An 11,989-nucleotide genomic window follows, 5' to 3' on the forward strand; every position below is an offset into this window, starting at 1 on the left:
TGACATACTTTTGAGCATCCCTGATCTAATCAGATAGGCTGCAACAAGTGTGTCTTCCTATGGTAGCCAAGTCAAGAAATTATTGTGTTCTAATGTTGATAATATCCTAGTTTACGAAATAAAGCATTTCACCAAAAACATCCCTACTTCATTTTCCATCTTAACAAAAATTCAAACTAAAAAGCATTAGAAATAAACAATAAACCGAATTTCTTAAGTAATCAAATATATTTTTCTTTTAAATCTTTCAAATTTATATCTAATAAAATTCATAAATTTTAAACTAATCAGGCAATCAAAATTTATGTATTCAAGAACATTTTTATTAAAAATTCACTAAATCTAGATATAAATATATAAATCCCAGATATCCAAAATTAATGCAGCACGCAAACTAGACAAACTATCACTTTAATTAAATCTGAAATTATCTGTACAGAGAAGATTCTATGAAGGAATATTGAAATAAATTACAATATGCTACAAGAAAAATAGAACTTTTCCTTTCAACACAATGTGTAATTATAAAAACAGTTAATTTTCTTAATAAGGTAAATTATTTTTGTTATTAACCTCAAAAACATGCAAAATTAATATGACAATCATATATATAAAATGATTTCACGAGTGTATTATTACAGATACTTTTGATGAGTAATAAAAACATTTAATGACCAAATAGACTGATTTATTTAAATAATTTAAAATGAAATAAATGAAATTAAAACCCACAATTTTAATGAATCAGATGACCTAAATAATTATGATGATCATTAATTCAAATTAAATGATATCCTATTTATAACAAATTCATGAAATCATTAATTCATTTTAATAAATCGTTCTGTAATCTAAGCTAATTTAATAATTAATATATCTTTCCATTTAACTTCTGGTATTAAAGATATTTTTTTTATTGAGATCAAAGCAAACTTGTTAAATTTTCCAATTATGCAGTGAAAAATTAAGTGAACCAGCAAACTAGATTTTAGTAGATATATTTTTGTTATTTTAAATGATGTGTATTACTTTTAGTAATGTAACGTGTTATTTTTAGTATGTATTTTTAGTAATTGAGAAGAAAGTCGACTAACTATATTAGTGAAAATGGAAATTTAAAAATCAATTTAATTTATATGAAACAGTTACCAACTAATGATAATTCTGAAAATTCGTAACAGACGTTCTTATTGTAATTTAATTCCTTATAGAATATTCTCACACAGGAAACATTTTCTTAAATTCACTTAGACTTCTTTATTTAAAAGATTTCAAAATTTTCTTATTTAATTATAAAAGCATTAATTCTGGAAAATCATAAAATGAACAAATTTAATCAAAATAGTAATAATTTAATTAAACAAATTTCAAAAATATAAATATTTTTAATCATCAATAATGAAAAAATGATTCTAGTAATTAATATTTGTTTTATAAATAAAAATTAAACAAAATCAATTTGCATATAAATAAATTATTTACATCTTAATTTAAGATTTGAATTGAAAAAGATGGCCACAAAATTTATAGACAAGACTAATATTAAAATTCAACAATTCCAAAAATATCCTAATTTTAACTAATATAACAATTTTTCAAAAATATTCAATAATAAAATCCTAATAATTATATAAAATAAAAATGGAGAAAAATCAATATTTATCTGAATTTAATAAAATCCACAAATACATTTAATAAAACAACAAAAAATAATAATCGAGTTTCCTCAATTACACAGATTTTTTGCATATAAAAAAAAAAGTACATATACCCATTTCCTGGCAATCTTTTATGGACTAATTGCATAAATTTTTGTTTTTATTCTGATAAATTTGGGATTAAAAAAGAGTTTGACAATACTATTTCCAAAGATTAAATTTTAACTTAATAAAAAAAAATTAATATTCCGAGCGTTGTAAAAAGAAGTAATTAACTTGTAATCAATATTGCTTTCATGCAATCAGTCCCAACCTAAAACACTGTCGACAAACACACACATTAGCTGTTTTCTATATGTTTTTTAAAAAAATAAAGACAAAGAATTTAAAAATCAATAAATAAAACTTCAATTACAGAAACATTAACTTAAATAGAAACATTTTAAGTCGTCATAATGGAAAAACTAATTTGCAGCGACGGCAAACAAATTTTTAAATTATGACATCGAATTCCTTAGGGGTAGAAACGTGAACCAGGAATGGGTTATGAATTTAAAAAAGGTCATTCAAATTTTCTTCTTCTCAGTTAATTTTTATATGACAAAGTTAATACATTGTATTATTATAAACATTATTATTAATAAGAGAATCAATTCAGAATTAGAAAAATTCTATAACTAATTTTAAAAAAGTATACAGTCTGCAAAAATAAGAAATTAAATATTCAAATATTTATTAACTACTATTATTGTTTTAAATTGAAATCAATAAAACAAATGAACAATATTGAAATGAATAATGAATATGTTCTAAATGACTAAAATCATCATATTTAAAATCAATTATTCATAAAATGTATTAATAAAAAATAACTGTATATAAATTCATAGCAAAAATACATTTTTTTTAAATGGTCAATAAAAGAAATTCACAGTAAAATGTATAAAATATATAAAATTTATATTCTATTTCAAATTCATCAAGAAAAATTTCATATTTCATTTAAAAATAATCAATTATGAAATATATTATATATATATACACACATATATATATTATAGACAAATTTCTCATAAAATTTAATATAAAATTTCAAATTCAAATAAAAATATAGGAATCATTATTCAAAAGTTCATTTATATTATATTATTATACTGATAAAAAAAAATTTTTCAAATATTTTATATATTTATCAAACTGGAAAATCATTACTTTACTATTAATTACTTAAATTCAACTTTGTCATGTAAAAAAATTACAATGATAAATCTCAGAGATTTGGAAAATTTAAATGTACCTTTTTTTTCGGTAAAGATAAATTCTTGTGCTGATAATATAATGATTTACAATGAATTGTTGATTTGACGTTTCATTTTTTTTAAGTTCAGTTATGCGCCACTTTAATCAACATTTCATTGAAAAAAGAATTTTTTCCACTAATTTATAATACTGATTTAATATCATAAAAGCTAATTAATTTTTAAAAATTTTATAGCAAGATTTGTAAATTTAAATTTTATATTTTTATTATTTTTTTAAAAAAATGGGGAACTTAAGGTTTTTTTTAATCAAAAGTTATGTAATTTATTCTACAGGGGCTTCTTGAAGATACTAATATTTAATCAATTAAATCTAAATATATAATGCCTTCTTAAAGAAGCCTCTGTAACAAAAACAAAACTAAGATTAATTCACTTTCTTATATCATCAATTATATGAAAAATTAGAAATATCAAAATGATTTCATTTTAATTGTTATTTGTTTCCTCTGCATAAGAAAAACTCAACTTTTTTTTTATTGATAATGAATTTAATAGTTTAGAATTAATAAACTAAATGGAGAATGTTAATTATATGTACAAAGAAAAAAAAAGGAAAGATGATCAATGTTAGAATTTTATCATGTTTAACAAAAGTTCGAATGTAACAAACTCATTGTGTTTGTTGTTTCTCCGCTTAATTGTTCACAAAATCTTATTCCTCTATCATTTTCTTCTTTCCTTTTTATTTGTATCAATCTAGAAGTACAATAATTTTTGTTTTCATTAAATAAGCAGGACTTTTCAAATTTACTACATTTTAAAATGAAATGAGATTTAATATATATTTTTAATTATTATTATTATTCATGATTAAAGTACTGATACAATACTACGTAGTAAATATTGTTATAAATTTATATATCATTTTAGTATCATATGCATTAAAATTGTATGTTATCAAATTATATATTCATCCCAAAGAGCATAAATTATTATTATTATGCAAACAATTATTAGTTAACCTAAAAGGAAATTATATCTTAAAAAAGTCATAACAGGAAATTTTTATTAAATGACTGGCTGTTGAAATAAATGCATTCTTAATATCAAAGACATTTTTCAAAGTGTTTAAAATTTCAATTATCTTAANAAAAAAACTTAAGCAAGCAAATCAGCAGCTTTAATCAAATTTTGTTTATTTCTAATTATTTCTACAAATATCAAATGTACTATTTAGAAATTCTATGGGACAAAACAATTAAGAAATATCATTTAGATATCACATTATTAAATATTGTACTTATTTTCATCTTGATATAACATTATATTCATCCAATTTAATAAAAACAATACTAAAATAAACAACACTATTTTTACCTATTATTATTATTATTATTCTCAAGTTCAAAGAGTTAATATAACTTGAATCACAACGGCATTTGATTAAATAAAAGTTTTATTTCTAGTGATATACAATTAAATATATGAAACACCGTAAGAAGGGTGGCAAATCTATAGCATAGCTGCTCAAATTCACACACAAAAGAATTTAACATGCAACATATCAAACACTCCAACTTTTCTTTACTAAGTTTATTAAAACCATTGTTTCTGAATATCTAATTTTTTAAATGTTCCAATAACAAGACAGTTTGTAGTTTTTGTTTTTTTTTCCTACCATTTCCTTGAGTGTTACTTCTATAAAAACTACTACACAACTTTCATTAAATATAAAAGTTCTCTTAGCAACAGTAAAAAAGAAACTAAATGATAAAATTGTCTAAGTTTACTTTCAACTTGAACCAAATTTTAAAAGTTATTTGTTTTAGATTCAGCGTTATCATCATCATACTGACTTTTTTTGTTTTTTGACTAAATTTATTTTATCCAATTTTCTAATTTATTTTAATATAAAATACATACCTAAAAATTTACATTTCTGTGCTGTAATTGGAACAAATTTTTTTACTAATTGGTTCATTTACTAATTATTTCTTTTAGTGATAAGTTTTCAAAGTTGACTAAATGATTACTTATGTTATTTTAATACAAACTACATGTTTATCCATTACATACAAATAATAATGGTATATATAAGTGTATATGTAATGATATGCACAAAAGATGATTAGAAGTTAAACTATATTGATTTTGCCTGACTAGAACTTAAATGAAATTTATACTAACCTTCAAAAATTACTACTAGTTACAATAAAAATAGGTTTGCATGTAACAAAAAGTTTTCATATCTAAAATTATGCACAAAACAGTGAAAAATATTTAAGAAATGGCAGTACATTATTAAGATATAAACTTTTAGCAAAACAATTAATAGTCAAACAAAAAACAAACAAAAAAAAAATATTGAATACACTCTAAAATACACATATGGATTACAGAAAATTATTATTTATAATAAAATATCTTGCAAGAAATTTATATGATTTTTATTTGTAAACTTTCTAACTATACTGAAGAATAAATTTTACATACATAAATTAATCAAATAATTATTTCAATTTATGATGAAGACATCACTTGTCAATAATAATTAAATATAAAATGTTAATTAAATTAATTACACCATCTTTATGTTTCTAGCACTTCTAGTTTTTATAATTTTAAATTTTATTTAAGAAATATCAATATGTGCTAAATAATATAATGCACACTATCTTAAGATGAATGAACAAAGTTTATCTTTGGGAAAAATTATCTACATGCTTAAAAATACTATTATGAAAATTGCTTTAGTGCTAGGACATTACTTGTCATTACATAAACAAAAAAAAAGTAATAATAATAATAATATGAGGGGATATCAATTCAAAGTGAAGAGAGAATTAAAGTAATTCCTACTTTAATTCTTGAATGATGATAAATTTTAAACTACAACATGTAGATACTTTTCCTTGTAAACAAACTTAACTCAATTCACCTTGAAAATCAAAAAGTATTTTAAATGAAAATAATAATAAATACATAATAAAAAATAATAATAAGAATAAAAATATCAAGGGTCTATTATTATATTCAATATCAGGATCAAGTTAAAAATTAAATGAAGTAATGAATAAACCATTTGCAAAATACATTCAAAAAGTCAAAACATCACCTTACATCATCCCTGATATCCTGATTTAACCTCTTTGGGGATTCAATTTATTTCTAAGTAATTTTCTAAAAATTTCATTTACTGGCATTTTATCCATTAACTGTACTTCATAATTGATTCTGATGTTTTTCATTCACAGCTCACATCCAGAAGAAATTTATAGAAAAACTATGTAAGCCAATTGGATTCATTCCTTTAAAATTCTAAAAAAAATTATTTGCTATCACCAGTAATTACTACAAATGTAATTGATTCAAATTATTTAAATAGCAATAGATCACACACAGCCATTAAAATAAACCTCCAAAATCATGGAATTTTCTCAAAAAATATATTACTAGCAAGAAAAATCATCAGCAATCTTATGGCTGTTTTCATTAATAACTACATATAATAAATAAATAAATAAATGCAATCATATATTTTACTTTTTCCATCTGACATTTATAAAAATAGTTAACACAATGATGCCTAAATACAAAATATGTTTGTTTATAATACAATTTATTTGGGGAATACTAAATTCTTTGCACTTACTTACTTTATTTGCATTTGATTCTGCTTAAGAATAACTGGAATATAGTACTTAAAATTCAGTTGGTAGCCTAATCCATAGTAACTGTAAAAATCTAATATAGTAATAAACATAAAACCTTTCTCAATTTCACCATGCATTATTATTATTTTTAAATTTGGATCACATTTTTGCCAACTAATATTTGTAAACATTGACAACCTGTAGTATTTATCAAAATTAGAAAAACTTCTTTGAAGACAAAATGCTTGATTTACTAAAATATATTATACAGCTTCACCTGCTAAAATATGCTGATAAAAGCAAGCAAATGTTTAGAAAATTTCTAGTGATATCAGAATAAAACAAAGTTCTTTGACCAGTATAAATGTGACATTAGACACTGCTAAAATGCAACTAACACTTTTGTTAGTTTTGTTGCATCAACTGTGCAACAAAACTAATAAAAATAGGTACAAACAAATCATTTACTTATCACTAATATGAATGTACTTTCTTTATGCAATTTCATGATGTAATTGTTTAATTACTTATATTGATAAATAGATAATAATCTCAATAATATTCATTTAGACCACTATATTAGTCAATAGATTTTTATACAAATTAACAGAGAAATAACTTTCTGACATGTTTGAAACATTTTTGTTACAACTGAATAAAGGAAAATGATTCTTTTCTTAATGTGTTAAAGTAATGTGGTAATCCGCTTAGATTTTTTTGAAATTGTTTATCTTGATGTTCTTTGTAAATAGAATAGCAGAACCAAATGAATCATTTGCTTTAGTAAGATTTAAACAAACCAAATAAACATTAAAAATGACTGTTGAAATTTTTGAAACAAAAAAAAAATTCTGATTCTCTTCTGCTAAAAGAAATGCAATATAATTTCTACATAAAAATTAAAGCTAATAAATGCCTAGGTGGTGATTTCTACATAAGCATTATAAAGGAAAATTGTTAAAGCCAGGAAATAGCAAATGATCTTGAAAACCCTTTTATTCAGCATTAACGTAAGTATGGAATAATTCTTACTGCTCTCTCAGAACACACTATAAAAAACATTACAATCTAGAAATCTTCAAAAACACCATAAATAACATCTGTTTGTGAATATACTTAGACATATAAACTAAAATCGGGAACATTTTAGCAAAAAGACAGATCATTTTTAATTACACAATAATAAAGTTTATAAAATTAACGCTTTAAAATTGTCATTTTATAATGATGATGATTTTTGTTTTTAATGTAAAACCTTTCAAATATAAGGGTATAATAATAAATCAAGGAAAAACAACTTCAATTGGCCATTAATATAAAGGAACATTTCAAATCTCAAACTAAACCTATATAGATCATGGACATCATTGTGTTAACGATTACTGTTACAGAATCAAACAATTATAAGATTTAAAATGATATCCAAATTAATAAAGATTTTAATTTTTCTAATATTTTCAAAGTAAATTATATATCAGCTATTAATTACAAATTGCTTGTTAATGTAGCAAATGTTTAATGATCAATAAATTATGAGAATACTTATATGTAACCAATAGGGAAGATTTATAACACAATGGCAAATACTTTAAAATAAATAACTTAATAAATATAATAATTTTTTCAAGTTTAATATTTTAAATTTATATTAATCATCATTCACATAAACATGTTTCATTTATCATAATTACAGGAAATTCTTTCAAATAAACCTATAGAGTAATCATTTATTTCCAAAAGTTTTTTTATTATGTCAAATAGCTATTTTAAGAACTATATTAAATTTTGAGTTAAGGTATCAATAGAATTTTTTTTCTTAGAACTTCCTGTAATATTTCAAGACAACATATTAATCAATTATTATATTAAAAAATGATACATATTCAATAATTAGATATAAATAAAATAATTTTGTTAAATGCAATGTAGCCATTGTGACATACTTTTGAGCATCCCTGATCTAATCAGATAGGCTGCAACAAGTGTGTCTTCCTATGGTAGCCAAGTCAAGAAATTATTGTGTTCTAATGTTGATAATATCCTAGTTTACGAAATAAAGCATTTCACCAAAAACATCCCTACTTCATTTTCCATCTTAACAAAAATTCAAACTAAAAAGCATTAGAAATAAACAATAAACCGAATTTCTTAAGTAATCAAATATATTNTACACAGATTTTTTGCATATAAAAAAAAAAGTACATATACCCATTTCCTGGCAATCTTTTATGGACTAATTGCATAAATTTTTGTTTTTATTCTGATAAATTTGGGATTAAAAAAGAGTTTGACAATACTATTTCCAAAGATTAAATTTTAACTTAATAAAAAAAAAATTAATAAGCCGAGCGTTGTAAAAAGAAGTAATTAACTTGTAATCAATATTGCTTTCATGCAATCAGTCCCAACCTAAAACACTGTCGACAAACACACACATTAGCTGTTTTCTATATGTTTTTTAAAAAAATAAAGACAAAGAATTTAAAAATCAATAAATAAAACTTCAATTACAGAAACATTAACTTAAATAGAAACATTTTAAGTCGTCATAATGGAAAAACTAATTTGCAGCGACGGCAAACAAATTTTTAAATTATGACATCGAATTCCTTAGGGGTAGAAACGTGAACCAGGAATGGGTTATGAATTTAAAAAAGGTCATTCAAATTTTCTTCTTCTCAGTTAATTTTTATATGACAAAGTTAATACATTGTATTATTATAAACATTATTATTAATAAGAGAATCAATTCAGAATTAGAAAAATTCTATAACTAATTTTAAAAAAGTATACAGTCTGCAAAAATAAGAAATTAAATATTCAAATATTTATTAACTACTATTATTGTTTTAAATTGAAATCAATAAAACAAATGAACAATATTGAAATGAATAATGAATATGTTCTAAATGACTAAAATCATCATATTTAAAATCAATTATTCATAAAATGTATTAATAAAAAATAACTAATAAACCTATAGAGTAATCATTTATTTCCAAAAGTTTTTTTATTATGTCAAATAGCTATTTTAAGAACTATATTAAATTTTGAGTTAAGGTATCAATAGAATTTTTTTTCTTAGAACTTCCTGTAATATTTCAAGACAACATATTAATCAATTATTATATTAAAAAATGATACATATTCAATAATTAGATATAAATAAAATAATTTTGTTAAATGCAATGTAGCCATTGTGACATACTTTTGAGCATCCCTGATCTAATCAGATAGGCTGCAACAAGTGTGTCTTCCTATGGTAGCCAAGTCAAGAAATTATTGTGTTCTAATGTTGATAATATCCTAGTTTACGAAATAAAGCATTTCACCAAAAACATCCCTACTTCATTTTCCATCTTAACAAAAATTCAAACTAAAAAGCATTAGAAATAAACAATAAACCGAATTTCTTAAGTAATCAAATATATTTTTCTTTTAAATCTTTCAAATTTATATCTAATAAAATTCATAAATTTTAAACTAATCAGGCAATCAAAATTTATGTATTCAAGAACATTTTTATTAAAAATTCACTAAATCTAGATATAAATATATAAATCCCAGATATCCAAAATTAATGCAGCACGCAAACTAGACAAACTATCACTTTAATTAAATCTGAAATTATCTGTACAGAGAAGATTCTATGAAGGAATATTGAAATAAATTACAATATACTACAAGAAAAATAGAACTTTTCCTTTCAACACAATGTGTAATTATAAAAACAGTTAATTTTCTTAATAAGGTAAATTATTTTTGTTATTAACCTCAAAAACATGCAAAATTAATATGACAATCATATATATAAAATGATTTCATGAGTGTATTATTACAGATAGTTTTGATGAGTAATAAAAACATTTAATGACCAAATAGACTGATTTATTTAAATAATTTAAAATGAAATAAATGAAATTAAAACCCACAATTTTAATGAATCAGATGACCTAAATAATTATGATGATCATTAATTCAAATTAAATGATATCCTATTTATAACAAATTCATGAAATCATTAATTCATTTTAATAAATCGTTCTGTAATCTAAGCTAATTTAATAATTAATATATCTTTCCATTTAACTTCTGGTATTAAAGATATTTTTTTTATTGAGATCAAAGCAAACTTGTTAAATTTTCCAATTATGCAGTGAAAAATTAAGTGAACCAGCAAACTAGATTTTAGTAGATATATTTTTGTTATTTTAAATGATGTGTATTACTTTTAGTAATGTAACGTGTTATTTTTAGTATGTATTTTTAGTAATTGAGAAGAAAGTCGACTAACTATATTAGTGAAAATGGAAATTTAAAAATCAATTTAATTTATGNTAGTAAATATTGTTATAAATTTATATATCATTTTAGTATCATATGCATTAAAATTGTATGTTATCAAATTATATATTCATCCCAAAGAGCATAAATTATTATTATTATGCAAACAATTATTAGTTAACCTAAAAGGAAATTATATCTTAAAAAAGTCATAACAGGAAATTTTTATTAAATGACTGGCTGTTGAAATAAATGCATTCTTAATATCAAAGACATTTTTCAAAGTGTTTAAAATTTCAATTATCTTAACAAATAATAGCAATTTTTGTATAGATATATATTGTTAGATAAAAATACTTAATTCTTAATAGCTAAATATTTATTTTAACACTCAAATTAATTCAGTAACTATTTATAAATATGTCAATATTAGCAAAATATGCCCTATACAGTGTATGGTGTAAAATGCATAAATGAATTCCTTACACTATAGTTCATACAATATCTAAATTACTAACAATTGCAAAAAGTAGAAGTTAGCCAATGCAGCTTAATCGTTAATATTTAAAGTGACAGATAAACTATTATAACAAAATTTTGTATTACTTTACGCATTTACCAGAAAATGTTTAGTTTTGAATTAACTCAGTTTCCTTATTTACTGTGTAAGCAAAACTCTGCTATTCACATATGCAATTTTAATTTATAAAGGTTCTTTGTTACTGCTTTTCATAGTATATAATTGATGTTTCAAATCATCTACAGATATTTATGGTTAAAAAGTTTTAATATGTTTATAAATTAAATCTGATGAGAGACATTGAAATTTTGTGGTGTATCAAAATTTAAAAAAAAAAATGAAAATTTCAATTTACAAATAAACAAAATGTGAAACAATTAAAAGATATTTTATTTTAAATTACATTAAGTTTACCACAAAACCAGTGCTGAATGAATTAAAAAAAGTCACAGAAAACATCACAAAGCATTTTCCAAACATGCAGTGCTCAATTTCTATTTTCTGAAATGTAAAATGTATAAAGATAACAGCATGTTTCAATTTTATTTATATATATATATATTTTTTTATAATCAGATTTTATACAATTTAAAGGATATATAATAGCCTGTT

General features: G+C 21.9%; 1 long non-coding RNA gene across 2 annotated transcripts in view; it reads right to left on the reverse strand.

Moving 5' to 3' along the window:
- The window catches only part of LOC111628042, a 17,266-nt gene extending 8,534 nt beyond the window's left edge, over positions 1 to 8,732 (reverse strand). The window contains exons 1-2 of one of the 2 annotated variants that reach the window (XR_002757110.1): positions 8,517 to 8,732; positions 6,036 to 6,238 (exon numbers count right to left, since the gene is read on the reverse strand). This is a non-coding gene — a long non-coding RNA (uncharacterized LOC111628042). Of the gene's footprint in view, positions 1 to 6,035 lie in introns of both variants that reach the window. The other variant, XR_002757109.1, reaches the window with a different exon arrangement.
- Positions 8,733 to 11,989: the final 3,257 nt, after the last annotated feature.

This window comes from Centruroides sculpturatus, unplaced genomic scaffold (assembly GCF_000671375.1).
Source record: "Centruroides sculpturatus isolate CEXI.00-Female unplaced genomic scaffold, Cexi_2.0 scaffold565, whole genome shotgun sequence".
Classification (NCBI taxonomy): domain Eukaryota; kingdom Metazoa; phylum Arthropoda; class Arachnida; order Scorpiones; family Buthidae; genus Centruroides; species Centruroides sculpturatus.